Source organism: Anomalospiza imberbis, chromosome 1 (genome assembly GCF_031753505.1).
Source record: "Anomalospiza imberbis isolate Cuckoo-Finch-1a 21T00152 chromosome 1, ASM3175350v1, whole genome shotgun sequence".
NCBI classification, from domain to species: Eukaryota; Metazoa; Chordata; class Aves; order Passeriformes; family Viduidae; genus Anomalospiza; species Anomalospiza imberbis.
In genome coordinates, this window is record NC_089681.1 from 41,745,154 (window position 1) to 41,766,738 (window position 21,585).

The following is a 21,585-nucleotide window of genomic DNA, read 5'->3' on the forward strand; positions in this document are numbered from 1 at the left end:
TTGATGACTCCTTTGACTTTCTCAACAGACAATGAAGAAGCTCCCTCCAAGGTCAATCTGTCCATTGAATCTCTTTGCTCATTGCAACATTTTTCACAACACATCTCTTATTCTATATCCAAATAGTTTTTTAAATTTTTAAAATCTTTCTTAGGAAAACATGGTCCCTGTACTCAGAATATCTTGACTGCTTCTTTTCTGAAATTTGTCACTTTTTTTTACTTTTTGAACAATATGTGCTCCAGGTCCTTCCTTTACAATGTTCTGTCAGTCTGCTTTCTATGTTCTTTCAGTGTTCAGAGAAGAGCTAAACCACCTCAGCACTTGTGAAGTTACAAGTTAAATACAATTAACTTCTCAAGGCTGAAGTCAATAATTGATTAACTTTGGTTTCCATGTCTTTCTTCCCTTGCTTCTGTTTGGGCATGCTTTTCACTTCAGAGGCTGCAGAATGAAGGGAGATATGCATGAAATGAAGAAGAACAAAGTACACTTTTAGGCTCAAAGCACTGCAATTATCCTACCATGTAATGCAGAGTTAGGAAAAGCATGTTATACACTCACCAAAGGGTTAAAAGAAGTGCCTCTCAGATTAAGGCACCATGAAATCTTTCTTCTGTATTTCGCTCTATTATTTGGATTATTATAGTTCCTGTTGTCATTAAGCAAACTCAGGGCCTATTACTGTAAGCCCCATTAAATAATATAAAAATGAAACACCATAAAGATCCCATAATTTCAATTAAAAAAAAAACAATGGGAAACCTGGTAATTTAATTGTGATATCTTCTGCTACAGTTGATTTCCACTGCCACTAAATAAATCAATATTTAATTTGAAAACTTTTTTTTATTTTTGAATTAGACATTTTCAGTTATCAGTATTGTTGCTCTGGAAATAATGGGCTTTACTATCTGTCCCAAGTGTTGGGTTTTGTCTCTTTAAAGTAGGTGTTTTAAAAGTTTGATTATATTAATTATCTCTGGTTCACAGAAATATGAGGAATAGAAGGTGAGAAGTGTATTCCAACCTGAATATATTGTAGTATCAAATGATAACTGCAACAAATAAGAACAGATTGTTCAAGTGAATCACGGATCATGGAATGACTGAGGTGGGAAATCACCTTTGCATATTTAGTCCCACTATTCTGCTCAAAGCAGGGTCAGGAGAGAAGATTACCCAGGACTGGGTTCAGGTGGGGTATTGATATCTCAAAGAATGGAGACTCCATGACCTCTCCAGGCCACCTGTTGCCAGTGTTCAGTCACACTTACAGTAAAAGCGGTTTTCCTTTCATTTAAATGGAATTTTCTGTACTTCAGATGGTGTGCACTGCCTCTTGTCCTGTCACTGGGCAGCATTAAGAGTCCGAGTGTATTCTTCTCTCCATCACATGAGGGATTTATACACATTAATAAGATCTTACTTGAGCTTTTTTCTTTTCAAGCTGTCTCAGTGACTCCAATAGGAGAGGTGCTCCAATCTCTTAATTCCCTCTGTCGTCCTTCACCGGACTCTGCTATTCTCATGTCAGCATTGTAGTGGTGAGCCCAGTACTGGACCTAGTGCTGCAGATGGGCTGCACCAGTGCTGAGCAGAGGTGGAAATACCATTCAGTTTCTCATGGGAGGCTGACAGGATGCAGAAAATTTGTGGGAACAGCCAAAGCAGTAGAAAAGAAACAAAAATGATGCCTGCATCAACAGAAACAAATTCTATGTTGCTTTTCCCCCAAAACTTTCATTCATTTTAAATATATACAAAGTCCTCAGGAATCTTGAAGTTTGAGGAGTGTGGAACACTGTTTTCCAGGGACAGCAAGAATTGCCCTGTCCCTTTGCAGACTGCAACATAAGGGTGCCTCAGCCAAACCAGACTAGAAATTAAAAACAAACAAACAAAAAAAAAAAAAACAAGTGCATAATGATGCTGTTTTTACATGCTTGGCAGTTTGGTCACCTTGTTCCTCTTCACTTACCTTTCCAATACTTCAAGAATGCCATCCAAAGCAATGGGTTTTTTATTTCTTCTGAAACACTCATTATTTTGGGTACAAAAACATTAGTGCTCATTCATGATCCTCCTTCTTTTGTTCTTCCCACATCTCTGCAAGACAGAAGTTATGCAACAGTTGGTTTCTGTTACATCTGCCACCTCTGTCCCATTTATCTGGGTATTGAATATTCCCATCTCTTGTTTGTGTACCTCTTTCTTCTACTGTCCAGTGCATACACTAAGTAGCTGCAAGGATGAAGATCACAGGCAGCCCTTGCTACGAAGGAATAAAAGACCTTTTATATCTTTCAGTTATACAATCAAATTTTTAATTTTTTTTTTTCAATAGAAGACATGGAAAACAGGAATCACATGAATACCAGCTCAAATTCACATGTTTCCAATATTTTTAGTAGCCTTCACTCTGTATACTTGGAAAAGCAATGGAGGTACATGCTGATATTCACACCTTTTTTCACACAAATAGACATAGAGCTGCACATTCAAACACACAAATCCTTTCACTTCAGCCCTGCTTTGGGGGATCTTCAGAAAATCCCTCAGAGAGGTCCCTCATTTTGTTGCTAGAGCATCCCTCAAAAAAAGTGGATTTAAATGCAAACACAAGAGTGCTGTCTAGCAGGACAAAGTCAAAGGAGGGTGTTCTTCAAGCTTTTTGTCTCTCCACTCAGCATGGAAATGACTGAGAATGCCACACATTCTGGATTAGAATAATTTCCTAGATCGTCATCTTTATTTTATTTATCCTATAAAACAGAGCCTTTTGCCTAACCAAAGGGGACTACAGAAAGCCATTCTTCACTTAGCAAAGCCCCTAAATTCTCCTTACTTCTCATGTTTTAGCATGTTCCATTACTGCTTTCTTTGCCTTGCATAGGAATCATCTCCTTCCCAGATGTGTCTAACAGGGAGTCAGAGTCAGGGGATCATGGGTCTTTTAATGCTAGAGAGATGTGGGCATTGTTGTGGCTTCTGCACAGCCCTAGACTTGAGTATGAACAACAAATGTTCCATGCTGGGCCATCAAATGGCAGCAGCCCCTGACCATCACCTCTCCACACCTTTTCAAAGGCATGACCTGGGAATACAGGAGATTGGTTCACAGATCCTTCTCAGAGAAGTGCCCACATCTTTTTGAGTCCAGTGGGCTCCCAGTACAAGCTCTGAACATCTGAGTACCATCAGACATCTGCTAAGTCGCTAATAAGAAGCAGTTAAAGTATAAAGTTGCACTGCAATTAGCTCAGATTTTGCACATGTCCCTAAATCAAAGAAAATTCTTTTGCATGTAACCTGCCTTCTCATGTGGGCTGGCAGATCATCCACAGCTGACAATGAATAAAGAGTTGGAAGAATGAAAAGTGACAGTTATTAAGTAACTTTAGTAAAAATTGAATGAAAAACAATCAGCAACTCAAAGTAATAATATTATGCATAAAAGACTAATAAAAATCCCCCCATCTCAGTTAAAGCTTCATTGTATTTGGCATTAAGTCATTAATTTTTTATATTTTTAAGCATTATAAAAAGATATTTTGCAAGACAGTTCACCAAGATTTATAGCAAAGTATTCACTATTCATCTGTAATACATGAAACCAGGCCAGGTTGCTATGTCCTAAGGAAATTGAAAAAAGAATCCTGTGACTCGTGATGGACATTTAGTGGTGTTTGAAAACAGCTTGGCATCTCAGCCCAGATCCTAACTAGTTCTGACTAGACAAGGCCAACACTCAAAAACAGTCAGGATTTTTTGACAGCTCTCACTTAATGACAAAAAAAAATAATATTTTATTTGGAAAATGGCTTTCTGCTCCTAGATAGTTTCAAAAAATTGCTCCACGCCTCTTCTCTCTCCCCACTTTTCCTACTATTGGCAGAAAAAAATAGTTGCAATTGCTGATAATTTTATTTCCCAGGGACCTTTTCTCAGAGGACTGAAAGTCATGGCTGCAGTCTGGTAGTCACAGCAGATTACTGAGAGCTGCTCCTGAATATTTGAACGCAAATGCTTTGTTGATCCACAGACAAATATGCCAGCTTGTCACACTGGCAGGACAACAGGGGTTCTGGGAACAAAGATATGACAAAAAAGGTCCCAGGGACTGTTGAAATTTCAGCCTTCAATTAATAGGAGGATATGGCAGTTAGTAGATATTTACAAGCAGTAGGTATCAATTACAAATAACCTTCCATGTCACTCTTCTGTACCAGGAAAAACTCAAAAATTCAGCTCTGCTTAGCTTTGAGAAGAAATTTTGACTCAAGTTAAGATTCATCTGATAAATCAGGTATGTCTCATCACTGCACTTATTGCCACAACATATAGTCAGAACTGAGGCTGTAGAAGATTTTTTTAATTACACATGTGGAAACCACAGTGGAACAAGAACATCCAAAATCATGATAAACTATATACATTTTTGTATCTATATAAAAACAAGGAAAATTAAATATGCAGAATTAAAGTTGAGGAAATATTTTACAAAACAGCCCTGCCACAATGTTGGTAAGTTTTAAGTTAGCCTAAAACTTTTAAACAAAAAAAAAAAAAATCCATTGTTTTTCATCTTTTAAAAGCAAGTATCTCAAATATATGATTCATTTCCAGTTAAAAAAAAAAAAAAAAGCGTATACTTCCTTTTCACCAAAATTACATAGATCCCTGAAAGAGACTGAGTTATTTTGACAATCATGATAGAAATCTCCTAAAGTTTTTATGTCTATGTGTGCCATTCTGACAGAAGCAATTCTATGCACAAGGCATCCTGGGATTGTCCCAGACAGCAGTTTTCTCACCTTGAACTTTGCATTTGCACCTGTCAAAAGGTTTTGAATTTACATGGACATTTGCTGACAGAAATGGAATAATCCTTTGCTGCAGCGCCATCCCATGTACTCCATCACATGTATTTGTTTTGCTGTATAGTGCTAAGAAGGCAGCACAGCCAGAAGTCTGCAAGCCTAGCTATCTCACTCTTCCTAAAACCCTGACCTATTTAGAGCTTTATGGATCCTTTCTTCTAGAAAACCCCTTTCTTCTTCCTCTTTACCCAGGCTAAAAAAGAACCAGAATTTTCTACAATGCATTCTTGCCTTTTCCTCCACTGCTACAGTTCCTATGTCAGACTGTGCTAAGAATTATGAGGTTGAAATTTGGAGCTTCTGTGGTAAGTTTATAGCCTTTTAAACATCTTTCTCCTTGGTCTTTGTTACATACTAATGGAAAGAATACACAGTATGGACTTATTATTTAGGCCAAGTACAAGTGATTTTTGAAAGTATAATTCCTCACCATTTTTCAGATAACTTGCAGACATGATATTAAATCTGAGCTCCCGTATGTTTGAGAAATTTTTTCTGTTCATCTTTATGTCCTGGTTTCAGCTGGGAGATAATTAATTTCCTTCTTAGTAGTTGTTAAAGTGCTCTCTTTTGGATCTATTATGAGAATAATGTTGATAACACACTGTTGTCGTCGCTAAGTAGTGCTTACTTTATATCAAGGACTTTTCAACCTCCCATGCTCTGCCAGCAAGTAGCTGCACAAAAAGGAGGGAGCACAGCCAGGAAAACTTACCTGAACTGGCCAAAGGGATCATCCTTACCACAGAACAGCATGCCCAGTATATAAATGGGGGCATTGGCTGGGAAGTGCCAATCATAGCTCAGGAAGTGGCGGGACATTGGTAAGCAGGTGGTGAACAATTTTATCGTGTGTCAGTTATTTCTCTTGGGTTTTATTCCTCTCTTTATCTTTCTCTCTTTATTTTTCACCATGTTTTTAACTCTGTTTGAATTATCAAACTGTTCATGACCCACCAAGAGTACTACTTTTTTCTGATTCTCTTCCCCATCCCACCAGGCTTGCAGGGAAATAAGAAAACAGTTGGTGTGGTACTTAGTTGCTGCCTGGGGTTAGATCATGACACTTTGGTAAATGCCTTTCCACCTTGTTTCTATCTCCCTGTATAAAATTAAAAGTAAAAATTTCACAAGAGGTCTCTGGAAGACAACCTGAAATTATGGCTCTTCTCTTTGCACTTTAAGCTGATATATTTTAGAAGGGAACTGCTGCATGTACAATGCTTGCTGCTTTGATACTGTGAGAAGGAGTGTTATAGTTCTTAAACTAAATGCCTGCTTGCTTCTTAGGTCACTAATGGAGAGGAAGGATCTGTTCTGCAGCATTTGTAAAAACACAAATATGTTGCCATCATATGAGTGGTTATTGTCCCCTCCCACTTTTAAACAGGAAACAGGTTTTAGGACTTCCAGTTCAGATAATCTTCTCTTACTTACATTGCTTTGTTCCTAAACATAAGAGAGTTTTTGTCTGAGAAAGATCTTAGAATCTGGCATTGTACTTTTTTTAGGAGCCTATAATAAAAATTGCAGCGTATATTACCTACACAGATGAACACTATAGTATAGTATCCATGCAGTCTCTCATTTTGAAAGAAAGAAAGCATATTTTGAAGGGGTGCCATGTAAAGTCAAGCCATGCATTTGTATTGCTGCTTCATGGACAGTTTATGACCAAGTCAAACTCTCTAGGAGCAGGACTCTCTCCTCCCTTGAATCAGAGCCACTCTTGTGAATGAGTTGTCCTTTAGCCTTACTCGCAAGCTCTTTAAATCTCTGGTAGTGGTGCCCAACACATTGCCAGGAGCCATCATGGTCTGATCTGGTGCAGCTGGGAAAAAAAGCAAGCCAGTATTTCAGTGAAGTATCCAAAAACAATCCTTCCCTCCAGGAGATTTTGCTGATGTAACCGTGCAGCAAACTCCACCAGCATATACACAGCTCATAACGACAAAGTGTCCAGCAGTGTTTCTCCTGGTTGCCCAAGCACAAGAGCAAGTTGCAAGCTAATGTCACACCACTAGACTTCAGCTTTTGTCAGTACAGAAGTGTTGGAGGAAAAAAGAAAAAAGAGAGAGAAGAAAGCATAAAAACATTAGTGCTACAGTCTTGGAAAAAGTTCCTGACACAGATCTGATCTGAGCCTAAGGACAGTACAGCTTACACACCTTGCTCCCAGGATTTGGCCTAAAGTACAGCCCAGACATTAATGCTTAAGTGGTAGGATTTTGATGTGGCTTGTGATGGGAATTAGGGTTGGAAAATGTTCATTTAATGGCAGAAGAAGGGCTGGAAACAGGTCGACTCATGGTAATATTACAGCAAATATACAAGAGTTAATCCTTTTGCTTTCATTTTATTTATTCCTCGCCTGGTTTTAGTGAGGATGAATAATGTCCATGTCTTGTAACACCTCGGTAATAGTTCAGCAGGATTGCTGTGACCTTTCCTGGTTGGACCAGTACTGATTAGCTGCAGATTTCGATGTATGATCAGGTGACAAGCCAGGCTTGCGGAGTCTGAACTGTTGCAGTTGCTGTTGAGTAATGTAAAATGACAATTTCTGCTGCTCTTTGAAGGGCAAACTAATAAGTTTTTGGAAATGTAGAGCTGAAGTGAAATGCATTTCTTTAATTACTACTGATTTAGATTTTGCACATTACCACATTATGCATGGACTATGCTGAGCTAGGAATACTGCATTTTGGTTTTAGCTATTTGAACCTGCCAGTAATTTATGCCAAAAATGAACCTTTCAAGTTAATCTAAAATGTAGACTTCTTAACTGATGTGAATGGCAGCCTTCCTGTTTTAAATTACAAGTGGTAAAAAGAGAGTTACATTGTCAATCAGACAGCAAATGGTGCTGCACTGGCCTTTCTAGAAAAACAAGCAATGGGTAATAATTTACTTTATGGCAGGATTGAATTAAAAACAAAAAATCCTTATCAGTACAATATGTTTTCTGGTCCACCTAGACTCATCTGTTTTAATATTTTCCAACTATGTTACATTTACCATTTCTTTCAAGTTAAACAAGTCCTTTTAGACATACATGTGCATGCATACATACAAATGTGAGTGCATATATACAGACATATACATGGAACCATTTTCTGTACATAAGCAGAGATAGAGTAAAATGACACTGTAAATGATAATCTATTTTTGAGCAGTATTATTAATATGACACACATTCCCTTTTTCTCTATTCCAAAACCTTACTTTTCATTTAAAAAATAATAAAACTTTCAAAGCTCTCTTGTTCCTATAGTTACCCAGAAAAAAAAACCAGACTTTTGACAGCAATCAAGTGTAACCAGTAGACTTGTAGTCACCTTCAAGCCACTGAAAAACAGACTGCAATGGCAGACAATTCTCAAAGATAAATATTGCCACTTATTCATTCAGAAAGGCTTCAATGGGGATAGTCCCCAAAGACATGACAAATATTATCAGAGGAACCTGTTCTCTGGCTAACCAAAGCATGGAATGAAAGCATGGGAGAACACCATAGTGAAGATCTTCACCATTTAATGTGACCTTTTTTCTTAGTGTTGCAGGCAACAGCCTACTGGATTACCTTTGTAAAAACAGAAAGCTTTCACTGGGAGTAGCATCTCCTTGGAAGGTTTCTGAGATTCTCAGCACTGAAAATATAATATTGTTTCCACCTTCCCTTTCCATTCAGGTCCTGCTTCTGAGCCACGTAAAATGCATGGCTCAGTGAACCAGCCGGTGCACTGGCTTTCAGAGCCAATATGCTGGCACATAGTTCCCATATTAGTCAAGAAATCTTCCTTATGCTTATGGAATACAGGCAGTTTCTGTTCTTTACTCTGACTTTTCCCTGACTCCTTAATGGTAGCACATGACTGCAATGTCCCTGTGTAGGTTTATCACGCACCTGCATTATCCTCTTTCTCTAGATGAAATTAAGTTGGGACGCAGCTGAGGTTTTGGGGTTGGATTTCTCCTATATGTTCAGCAAGCCTCAGCAGAGCAAAGAACCAGGTATCTTCCTGTGCACATTAATATATCATGTGTGCTCAGGAAATCTGATGCATTCAGGAAACACTGGTCTTACCAGGTGTGAGCAATACAGCTGTGCAGGGCACTCACAACATCACATCAGACCTATTCCCAATCTGCACTGAAGCAAGAATTCGCATGAAACTATGACATTTTACATTTTCTAAACACTCTGAAACCTTCTGGAAAATCAAGATCAATATAAAAATCCTACCTCTATATAGATGCTCTGACAAAGAGGAATCTGAGCCATGCAGCTCTGCAGTCCACCTTTTAAGAGAGAGAACTCAGAGATAAGACTTTTCTTACACATACAGAGGATAATCATCACAAATCCAATCCTCCTTCATCCACACCTCAGCCCAGAAGCTGTGAATTATAACCTCTCACCCCATATGGCACACAATCAGTATTCAGCTGCCAAGTGCAGAGCTAGTTTTATGCTGGAGTTTTCAAAGCACCAGGTTCCAGTGAATAGCCACAGTCTTCTCTTTTCTGGCTCCCCACTAAGTAGTGCCTGCAGAACATGCCAGACAAATCCTGGAAAGGTCAGGGGGTAAGGGCTAACAGGAAACCCAATTCTCATGGCTCTAGCCACAGGACAGGGTGGATGCATTTCCCTGTGTACCCCACTGTCCCAGTCTCTAGGTGCACATCTGGTTGCACTCGCACTGCACATCAGGGCAAAATATTAGTGAGCAATCTCACTTTCCTACAGTGGAAATCCTGGGCATATAAACAAGGTGCATTTCATTAGATTTCCTCTCCTACAGTAGGGGACAACAACCACTGTAACGTGGAAAGTTGCTTCAGACTCTAGCTGGAGCCATTGTATCCCAAATTTTACTTTATATCTACTTTCTATAGGCCGAAGGTCAAAAATATTTCCCTCAAGAAAGCATTTTCCAAAAGCAGTGTGGAAACGGTGTGGTTTGCAACATGTTAGATGTGTTTCAGAGAAAGGACAGTAAGAGATCTGCATCTGTCCCTGTGGCTTGTCCTACGATTCCATAGGTAGCTGTCATTCTGCAAATTTTATGTGGAAAACTCACAGGACATGAGACCAGAAGAGAATTGCAGGCAGTGGCTTAACAGCAAAATCTTTCCACCTCTCCACTGCTTTTTTTAAAAGGGTTTCAGAAGCTTTCAGGAAGAAAATCACGCTTAAATGCTGGTGTACCTAAAACCTAGCCTTGTGCATGCCAACTTGAACAGCAAATTTGGAAGTTGCCATCAAGGAGGTCAATCTCTAAATTCAAATTTAAACCCTCCTATTAGGCATAATACAGGCTTAAATCCATCTCTCTGGACTGTGTCTGGATTGATGCACATGAGTCACAGTCCAACGTCCTCTTTTTCCTTTTTGGACCTTGCAGAAGTGGTTGGACCACTTGAAGCGGAAAAACTGATTCAAATTTGACCAGATGGGTGATGTCTAATCCAGGAAGTTCCCAGGACTAACCAGATACAAATGCGCACAGCAGGGCATGAATTGGTGCAAGAAGACGACTTCTTTCTAGACACCTGTGAATATTGTCTTATACCTCCTGACCTTTTATTGCAGGCAGCTGCAAAGATATAATTTGAATGCAAGACTGGCACTGGAACAGGTTGCTCAGAGAGGCTGTGGAGTGCTCATCCTTGGAGACATTAAATCCTGGCTGGATAGAGTCCTGGGAAACCTTCTCCAGCTGACCATGCTTGAACAGGAGGCCTTAATGAAACAATCTCCAGATATGCCTTCCAACAGCAAAAAGTCTGCAATTCTATGGTTAAAAAATAAGTAATAAAAAGGAAATGGGGGGAGGGGAACATTATACTTTCATGTGAACAAAAAAGCCCTAGAGAAAAATTAAATTCCTTTGGATCAGATTTATGAAATGTATTTATTGTTCCAGCCATGGAACTTCAAATTCAGTTATGGTCTTAATTCAAGTTACTGAACTCTTCTAAATTCTAGCCTTGTTTTCACTCTATTGAGGTACCACAGAATTGATGGATGTGTGTGGCAGCAGTGTGACTGGATGTGAAATCATGTGCTTTCCCCTCACATGAAGAGGCATTTCAGCAATGACTAATCATGTATTTTCTCATTTGCCAGCTATTCACAGAGGTTTTAATTTGCAAGGCAAGATTTCTTATTCTTTATTGTCATAGTGGTGAAGTCCCTAATAAGTGACATTTACTGAGGGGACTAGGTGCAGATTTGTCCGAGATGTGTAGGAGATGGGCTATTCCATATGTTATCAACCTGACTTCAAGAAGTCTCAGAATCTTCCAAGTGAAATTTATTGAAGTCCTGAATTGTTTTCCCCTGAAGCATTTAGTTCAGTAGATCTTTATCAATCTATACCTGTACATACATGAAAATCCATACACAAGGACACATGTTTACAACTAATTGCTAAGACTCTCCACATCTGAAGTTGTTTGTGCATATTCATGAATACACCTAAAGGCTGAAATATCTTTTCTGTGACATATTTTACCCCAATAATTTGTATAGAATATAATTTTTAAAAAAATACTTTTGTACAGACATTTATTTCATGGTTGCCTGAAATGTTCTTGGTGTATTTAATTACAACAGATGCTGTTTTATTTTGATGAAGTAAATGATAAAATATTACAGAATCTTTCTGGAGAAGTGTATGAGAAGATTTGAAATCCCACAAACTACTGCATTTTTTTCTTTCTATTGCTCATTGACATGTTTCTTATCATCCCACCCTCCAGGTCCCAGAAAAATCATAATATTAAGAAAAAATTACTAAATGAGCATTGGAAATAGACAGCAAGCTGGATGGTGAAATTCAGGTTCCTATTATTAAAAATATATTCTCATGTCTTATATATTTCTGGTTATGATTTATTTATGGTAAGAACCCTTAAAAGATATTAATTAAGTTTTTAAAAGATATTAATTAAGTTTCTTATCCTGATTTGGGTAAATTAGGCAAATTCACTACTCATCTTTTCTTTTAATTTGGTACACAAACTATTTAAGCCTGTGTCAGTAGAGCAACAAGACATCCCCTTTCCTTCTTTTATTGATTTACAAATTTGCTGCATGTATCAGTTATGCCTTCACATCTTTTGTCTCATAAAGAGAACTTCCTCAACCAAAGTGGAAAATATTGGCCATCAAAATGAACTTGAGTATTTATAATTACTTATACCTTATTTTTTCCCTGGGCATCCAAAGCACATCAAGCTCTACACCATCACTGACAATCATCTCTAAAACATGATAATCTAACCATACACATTTAATAAAACAGTGTATTCAATTAAACCAAAGAAATTATACTGTTCTTAGCAATATCACTTGTTCCACTAGTGTAAAGAATGAAAAGTATATATCCTATTTGGTATTTTATTAATGGCAGTGAAAATAGAAGTTATATATTTCCTCTAGTTTCTCTTCTCCCAGAGCTCCTTCTTCAGGCCAATTTGTTCTTTGTCTAACATCTTCCCTGGTTTGGAATCAAACGTTGTAAAATAGGCAGGAGCAAAATCTGGAAGATGGAGTAGTGTTTTAGATGCAGCACAGAGTAAGAATACCTCTGAACTGTACAGACTCTGCCCTGCATGTGTCATGAAGGGGTTAATTGACAACTGATTAGGCAGGGGAAGTGAATGTGCAGTTCAAGCAGCTAAACACAACTGAAAAACACTGGTTCTGATCTTTCTCGTAGGTTCTGTTTCACATTCTGAACTTTCAAATAAAAAGATTTCCGGGCTGTTAAATAGATCATTATTAAGATGTTAAAGTTATTATCTTTTTTTTTTTTTTTAATGAAGTCTCACATGCCCTTTGTTCATTAGACATCTGTAACAATGACAGAACACTCACAGTCACCAGAGCTTAGAAAGCAGCTTAAGCAAGTATGTGTTTAACTTTCTGCCACTGTTGAAATCACTGCAGTGTAAAATGTACCTGATTTACAAGAGTTTGAGCTGGGCTTTGCTTCACTTTTGGTGCCCAGACACATGGCTTTCTACAGCCATAGTGTGAGGACTTTCCATTGTGGGACTTTTCCAGTGTTTGTGTCTTAAAAAGTGGTGCTAGAGGAATAAAGAGGATTAGAAAAACTTCCTGCTTTGGATTTCTCCTTTCACTGGGAAATCTCTTCCAGAAAAAAGCAATGCACCAGCATTTTACAGATCTAAATGCTTTTTGATCTGAAAAAGTTAGTTGCAGGATTTGCCATAATCGAAGTTTTCTCATAACCTCCTATTGCTGAAGAAGGAAAAATTACTCCTAATAATAAAATTATTTTAAAATAAAACCCCGATTATATACATTGGTCTCGTTCCACTACATGCCAAAGTTTTCTGCAAATTTGAATAGCCTGACATTTATATTAAGCTTAAAAAATCATCGATCCAGTTCTGCAGAGCAAGACATCAGAGTCCCACTGATCATTTCTGTCTCTCAAGAGCAGGCTCTGGATAAATTAGCACCACTATTAATCATAATAATACATCTATGTCTTGGTTCTGAGATTCTTGAGATGTTTTCCAGAAACTGCAAACTGGCATGATGTTAGCCAAAAAAACATTAAAGCATGGATCTTAACTCTCCAGTGAATCCTTCAGAAACTGAATAGCTCTCACAGCATAATATTTCTGACAGGAAATATACACTTGAGATGTTTTAAGCCTGAAATGTCACATACACAACAGAGCTTAAGCCTGAGAAGCCTCCCCTGTTTCTGAGATCATAACAGTAGTATTATCATTAAGAGGATAAAATGCCACTTCCTTGCTTCCCATACCCCAATCCAAATGAAATGTGAGTCACTTAATGAACTTCATCTAAGCCTAATGGAACAATTTCAGCCTGTCCTGGACAACTATCCTGCCCAATCCCCTCATACACATTATTTCTGCTCTCTTGGTTTTCATATCCGCCTCTGCCCAATCACTTGTGGCAGGTTCTACTGGTAAAGCAAAAGCTTTGCTGCTGTTTTTCCCCTTAGAATTACAGATCACTGAAGAAGTAGCTTAAAACATTTCCACTGGAGAAAAATGTGATGAAATTGTTAAAGGTTCAGCAGCCTTGAAACACTAGTAGACTATTGGCATGAGGATTATTCCCAGACATGATCTTTCCTTTGGAACCTGGTGTCGCAGTTTGCAATATTTGTTCGCTTCATGCCTCCTCGGTATAGCCTGTCTCTCTGGCTGATTTTCTTCCTTTCTTTATCTGAAGTTGGCATTTTTTCCACTCTCAATAATTAAGCTGTCTCGATGCTAGAGACATGCCTATTTTATCACATGTATGTCTCGTACACAGTTGAAAAAGGAGAACTCCAAGGGAGAAGGCGGCTGGCGTCTCTGCTGTTGAAACGGTTTCAATCTGGCCTGAATACTTTGCCTGCAGTGCTGCAACCCACAAGGGGGTCTTAACCTCTGAAACCTGCTGACTCAAGAGTAATTGGCCAGCATGATGCCACTGTGACCATCAAGTGGAACAAATAAAATTACCCACCATTTCAGTGCCATGATTGTCCTCTCCCACTGCGTGATTCCATGAATCCCCCCGAGGACTGACCTGCTTATAATAAACAAATTGTTTTCTGGGCTCCTTTTCCATTGCCTGTAGGGGAGTAACAAGAAGACAGAGCCAAGCTGTGTTAACTATATTTAATGGTCTTTTTTCTTTTCCTTAAATTGCATCAGATGGTGAAGATGACTAGATATAGTATGATCTTTTAAAATTACATCCTCAAGAAGCAAACAATTAGAGAACAGCATCTCTACAAGGCAAGTTTACACAGTGATAGAAAGTTGTAAATTTGAAGAATTCAAGAGGATTACACATATCCAAGTTGGATGACTTAATTCCTCTTCCTGAAGATGACAGCTTAAAAGCAGGGATTCTCTTACTCTATACACAATTTTGTAATTTGTTTGCATGACAGCAAGCTGTTTACACTGTGCTACATAAAGGTTGTTGCCAAAACTTACTATCTCCTATAACAGTGTAAAACCAGAATATCTCTCATGATGGTAGTGGGCTTAATCAGATACATACCAGCGTAACCGAGAACTAAATTTGGTTTTACACCCCTGTCTAAAAGAAGCTCTCTAAAGATCAGAGGGGGAGAGCTAGGGGGAGGGCTGAATAGTGGGGAAGGAGGTAATTCTTGTTCTCTTGGTTTTCTTTCTTTATGACCGTGTAACAGCATCCCCAATATCTGAATTAATGTGGAGGAGATAATATGGCCTGGTAAACACATCAGCAGGGCAAGTAGTGTGAAACTTCATTTTAGTGTTTTCAGTAACTGCCTGAGCTGATAATGGCCCTAATGTGGCCACAATTGACTGCAGAAGTGCAGATTTAGTCCCAGTACCATAAAGTTTTGTACTAACACTGTGTGAAATTATAGTTATTTTGAGTTTTCAGCCTTCCATTGAACAAAGCAAAACTCAGAGCTTGAAGATGTATGTGAACTGTTTCTTTAGGCAAGCAGGTAGAGGAGCCCAATGACTTTTGCAGAATCAAATCATGATGCAGAAAAAACTGAGGAGACAGAGAAGTACAGTGAGCTACTCTGCCATGACTAACAATAACCATCTTAAAAAAATTGTTGATATATTTCTGAAAACACAGTTTGCTGTTTGCTGCCAGCTATTTCATTTAGACCCAATTTACTTAAATTACGTGCCTAAATGTAGGCAGACTATTAAGCACATTGTTAAAACAAGGTCTTGAAAAACCAAGAAAAACTAATACTTCATCTTCCCCGCAGTTTTTTAATTGCTATTTTTGATCACTTTCTATCACTACTAAATCCACTTTACTTAGCTTGTTAAGGTAATCTGAACGGTATTTTATACACAGTTTCAGTTTTCTTTCTGAGTTTTGAAACCAATGCAGTAAGAGTATTTTAAAAAATAGCAAGAGTGCTTATCTAGTTATTTCCATCCAAAGTAATCTCCAAGTCTGAACAGACCATTTAATATGGAAAGTTCTTTTAAATTGGAAGGAGTCTGAACCCTGATTCAAATTTAGCATGCATCCTCCTGTTCATTTTATTTCCCAGCAGATAAGGAGTAGATCAAGTCTGCAATGCTTCTGTCATACAGAAGTTTTCTCCTCATCTACATACAGTTTCTTTCTCCCTAGCTCCACGTTTACTGCTGCAAATCTTTGTATGTCAAGCAAGGGAGAGAATAAAACCAGAGAAATTTGAATTTGAGACCCTAAAACTGCCAAGATGGGAAGGACATATTAGGTTGTGCTTTTTACCAGTCTTCTTCTCTCATTTATATTCTGTTACATTACTCCTCCTGGCTGTTCCAAATCCTACTTTCAAGTGGTTTATAGTCACAGTTATGAAGCACATTTGTCTACATCTCTTCTGTAAGGGAATAACAAGTATTGACTGGTGGATCTACTTGTCTTATACATGAAGCATCATTCTCAGTCAGACTGTATAACAGATAGACAAAACATATGATACAAAAATTCCTTTCTATAAATAAACCCATGGAAAAATAGTCCTCATCACTGTGAGGTATTTGATTCACAGTGGAGAGGGGATTGGAGGAATGCATCACCTCACAGAAAGGATTTGAGACCTCAGGGCTAATATGCACCTGAGTCTCACAATCAAAAATTTTCAGTGCCTAGACATGTGTAACTTATCATGTTATGGTGCAATCATATGCTTAAGGCCCCATGTGTAAAAAATTTTCCAAGTATTTTCATAGCCAGTAGGCAGCTCATGTATTTGCCATGTCACACACACAATATGCAGATCATATGCTACCCACAGAAGTCTTTTGTCATTCACAGAGCTCTTTGGCTCTCTACTCCAGAGGGTTTGGAGGGCTGTCACCTGTCACAGAAGCCACAATCTTCTGACTGCATAGCATAAAATTGCATATACAAACATATTGAATACTAATGCACTAATAACTCCTCTCTATCTAGAACTAGATGAAATTGGAAGTTTATCATTAAATCAGGGTGGTGAAGATTAATTTCCTTTGTTCAGAGGTCTTTGGTGGTGGCATTGTTTGTGGAATGGTATCTGGTCAAGTATCATTGAACAGGGGGCATTTTTCTTTTTTTCCCCTACAGTTTTCTCTTGAAGTTGGTTGTATTAGCTCAGTCATTCAGTGATCTTTGCTGATACCTCGACCATTTGGGAAGACTTAAGCAAGCTGCCCAGCAAGAAGCTGCTTGAATGCCAGCATCAGAAGGATACTGGCTCTTGACACACCAAGCTCCCTGAGCAGTCTGCCAGAACAGTCAGCTTGGGCAGAGACAGATATGTTGAAATCAGGAAGAGGAGACATTTGCACAGTTGGTTTTAATGCCCTAGGAACTATAGGAGGCTACAGACTTTACTAGGAAAGAGAGAAAACAGATACAAATATGAAGAGCAATCTCTGGCGGATAGCTCTGCTTCTCTGTGAAATGTAATTCCCAAATACTCTGGCATGAAGATAGATCATTATACCATAACGGCAAGCATTAGTCGCAGGTCTCAATTTTTCAAAGAAACTAAGTTTAAAAATAGACTTCCGAAACCTTAAGGCCTGGAACCTTGTGCAGACATTAAGATTTGTCTGCAGCTCCTCGCCTTAACTCCTACATTTTCCCATCTGCAAACCACTGAACAAGACAGACCTGCACTTTATAGTTCTCAGTGAAGCAATATGTCACCTCTATTTATACTACTGTGATCTTAGGAAAGAAGGAAATCCTGTCAGGAGTAATCTCAGATTCCTTCAGTTATCATAAATTAAAACTGCCCACTTCTGTCTCATAACATGAAATTTTTACTGTAGTGTACATACTTGTGCCTATTTGTACATGCTTTTTATAGTTTTTGTTGTATTTTTCAGTAAAATCCTAATGGCAAATTACCATAGTAATTCTCTAAATGTCAGCTAGCATCTACTGAGACATAAACTCACAAAAACCTTGACTAACTCTTGCTGATAAACACATCCTTGATGTAATTATTGGCTTAAATCACAGGAAGTGTAGCTTTGTGTCTGTAGTAGTCAAATAGCATCTGGAAGCTCTGAGAATCTTTTTGCAGCCTTGCTATAGGAGTCTTTGCGAATTTGGGAAATGTAAATGTAAGCTTTCTGTGCCGATGTATCCCCTTCTGTGAGACAATAATGTACACTCTACTCACAGTTTCTAAAGAGGACTATGCAGCCTCCAGTCACAAAGATGAGCAGAGTTTATTGCAGCTCCTGCTAGAGCACATTAGGAGCCCACAGTTAATATCGTACAGCAGAGACAAGATTCTAATGACATTTTACCTTGCAAAATGTGACAAAATATTTTCTGGTTTTCATAATTTTCTGTATCTCATACTGAAGTCCTGTTGTCTTTTTGAAGGTCAGTGATGTTTGGTATAATTTTGTAAGACAGCCAAATTAGTAGTAATAACAAATACATTAATTCTGCCTTACTTGACTAGTCCAGATTCTCAGAGACTTTTTTGTTTTTCAAACACAGTTAAGTCACCTTTATTAAAAACAGAACATATACAATATACTTTCTATGAGGATAGCATGAATCAGATTCTAGGAGTGATGCTGTGTAATTACAGGGATTTCTTGTACAGATTTTGTGGTGTCAAAACATGATGTGGTTTCAGAAACTACAGGCAAACAAAAGGCCTGTCTGTATTTTGATCCACTCTGAATATAACTCTGCAGCAAACTTAGGGCCAACAGAAAAAGGATAAGAGTCATGATGATTAATGTGACAAGAAAATGAAGAGGTCAACTAAAGGCATTGCCATCATCCATAGTCTTTGTCATGACAGGTGATTTGTGGGGTTAAATACACTGCAGAGGGAAGCAAAATATAAACATTGAAAAATCTTTGCCAGTGCAACCTCAGGAAAGAGGGCAATGGATTTTAATGCCAAAATGGCATGTGGGTTTGATGCTGTGTGAGGACCACAAGCCATTCAAGCACCTGGAATCTGCTCTTAGTCCATCCATTCACCTGTCTCTAGCCATGGCCAGTGACTAAATGCTTCAAATGAATGAAAATAAATAAACAATGTAGAGGCCAAGATATACATCAAGGGAGAAAAGGAAATGGGAATTCCTACCCAGCCAATGTAAATATGGTATAAAACAATCATACAACAAACAGAAATCACACATCCCCTTGGGAATATCACTTACAAGCTTCCACTTTTAAATCCTGAATTGTCTTTTCTGTAAACATTAAAAACTCTTCTTTCTTTTCTGTTTACTACCTGTTTGAAAGGTCATTCCAGGATATTGCCCCCAAAATACTTAGATATCTCTGAAATCCAGTCCCCACGCCCTGGCTGTGGCATTGAGCAGCAGCGCAGATTTATAGCTAGAATAAGGCCTGAAGATAATTCACACTGTTTGTTCAGCATGTTAAAAATAGAAGATGTAGGTAAGTTAAGAGTTTACAGACCTTCTCATGGCCTTTGTCTCCTTTGCAGCATTCATGTCCAGAACTGCCCTGAGTCCATGGGAAAGGTGCTGCCAGAGGAAAACAAAAACCTTGATTGAAGTGGTTAAAGCCTTTTGGACCTGGATGGATTTCAACTCCTATCTTGGGTAGGTTCAGAAAATAGTTGAGACATTACTTAGTTCAGCTGCAGTGCACTCTGGGGAGATATGCAGAGGAGACTGTTTTACATCTTCCTCTCTGGGCAGTTGTGAAGTCACACAAGGTGATAGGCACAAGAGTTATGTCATTGTGATGAAGGTCACTCTTAGTTCCATCTTGCAGCTATGCAATTTTTCTTGCAGGATCTTAATTCCTCATATATTTGGGTGTTTGTTTGGCTTTTTGGGGCAGATTTTTGTATTTTAGGTGGAGGGGGGAGTTTGGTTGGTTTGTTGATGGTTTTGGGTTTTCTTTTTTTACCCAGTGTTTTATCTTTGATTTGTGAATGCTTCAATGTAAAACTAGCAATACTGTAAGAGATTTTCATTTATCACAGGGCTTTGGTGATATCAGCATTTTGTGACTAAAAACACTTAAGTGAAATTGATAATACAGCTGCTGTGATTGCAAACATAGGATAATAGAAGTGCTATCATTTTAAAAATTAATATTGCAGAAATAATGGTAGAATTGAGAGGCAGTTAAAGGGACAGTCTCATCACACTTTAATCACAGGGAGATTCTTGAAGTATTTTTAAAGAATTATAGAATGGTTTGTGTTGGAAGAGGTCTTATAGATCATCTATTTTGTACCCTCCTGTCACTGGCAGGGACATCTCCCACTAGACCAGGTTGCTCAAAGCTCCATCCAACTTGTCCTTGAACACTGCTAGAAATGGGGTGTCCACAACCTGTCTGGAAAACCTGTTCCAGTGCCTCACCACACTCACAATAAAGAATTTCTTCTCTGTACCTAATCTAAAAATTTCCCCTCTTTCACTTTGAACCCATTATTCCTTGTCCTGTCACTACAGTTTGAATTACTAAAAAACAAAGTATTTAATGAAAATAATTATATTGAATAGACATTGCAAAATATTAAATGGAAAACAAACATAGTGTCTCTACTTGCAGGGTGAAATTAAGTATTTCTTCACAGTGTAATTTTTTAACAACACCAGGGCAAAAACAGTTTGGCTGGAGGCTATATTTTGGGGTTTTGGGGACTCAAGGTCTAGAACTTGGAATATATTACCTCAGAAAACATTAGCTAGGCAACATAAAAAAAGATTAAATATGAATTGAACACATTTCTGATCTGGTAGTGAATGGCGGGTGGTGCTTTTCCTTAAGACTACTGAGGAAACTGGGAGCTACAAATTAATAATCCCCGATAATAGAGTACAAATCTTACTGGGCATATAAAGATATGGACCCAGTTACTGGGATTTTTAAAACATCATTTTCTACATGAAACAAAGAGATTCTGATAAAGGAGAGAGGGAAGTGGTGAGAAGTATAACAAGTTACTCATCTGTGGCACCTGCACATCTTGCTAATCCATCTGTGGTGGTTTGCATGTTTGGGATTGTTCAGAATGGTTAATTTACCACTATGAATTCCCATATTTTCAGTTGGCTGTACAGGGGGCCTCTCAAAATTCAAACCCAATGATGACCTTTTGCCTAATATATGAGGCCAAACAAACACAACGATTTTAAAGGCTCACTCTGCTTATTTTAAGTGCTATAAAACATGCTTTACAGAATATAAAGTGCCTTTAGTAACTGAAATTAAAGGCTTCTTTAGATTTTGATCCATTCCTCCTGGTGCACTTGTTTCCACAGATACATTTCCACTTTCCTCTACAAGAAACACAGCCTAATTTCTTTCACATACTCCAGGCAATAAAGGAATAAACCAAAATAAAGCCTGATACTGCAATGCAATGAGAACCTTCCGGGAGTGGATGTGGCATCCACCTCCTTTGTTTCACACAGCTGTGTACTTCATATATTGGCAAGATGGATGGAGGCAGTGTCACTGGAGGCAATTCACACCTTTTGTCAGAGAAGGCCGAAAAGAGACCATTTACATCATTTTCACAAGGATGGTTTGGAAAATGCTTTCCCATAAGCTGGAAGGACCTTCAAAGCCTTGCTTTCAAGCACTGATGTTCCTTACTGTGAAGGATATCTTTCAATTCACTAATAGCAATATTCTTAGTTGGTCATTTCCAGATGCTTG

At 38.3% G+C, this 21,585-nt stretch overlaps 1 long non-coding RNA gene across 6 annotated transcripts; it reads right to left on the bottom strand.

Annotated features, from left to right (window-relative positions):
- Positions 1 to 1,846: 1,846 nt before the first annotated feature.
- LOC137473271 (uncharacterized) lies at positions 1,847 to 19,620 on the bottom strand. 6 transcript variants are annotated; one of them, XR_010998670.1, is made up of 6 exons: positions 19,360 to 19,620; positions 14,413 to 14,520; positions 11,546 to 12,433; positions 10,468 to 10,681; positions 9,130 to 9,432; positions 1,847 to 2,109 (listed from the first exon to the last, which is right to left on the bottom strand). It is a non-coding gene; the product is annotated as an uncharacterized lncRNA (long non-coding RNA). The 6 variants fall into 6 exon arrangements; XR_010998674.1 differs by having other exon boundaries at positions 9,130 to 9,185; positions 19,360 to 19,618; XR_010998672.1 differs by lacking the exon at positions 1,847 to 2,109 and adding an exon at positions 5,153 to 7,419.
- Positions 19,621 to 21,585: the final 1,965 nt, after the last annotated feature.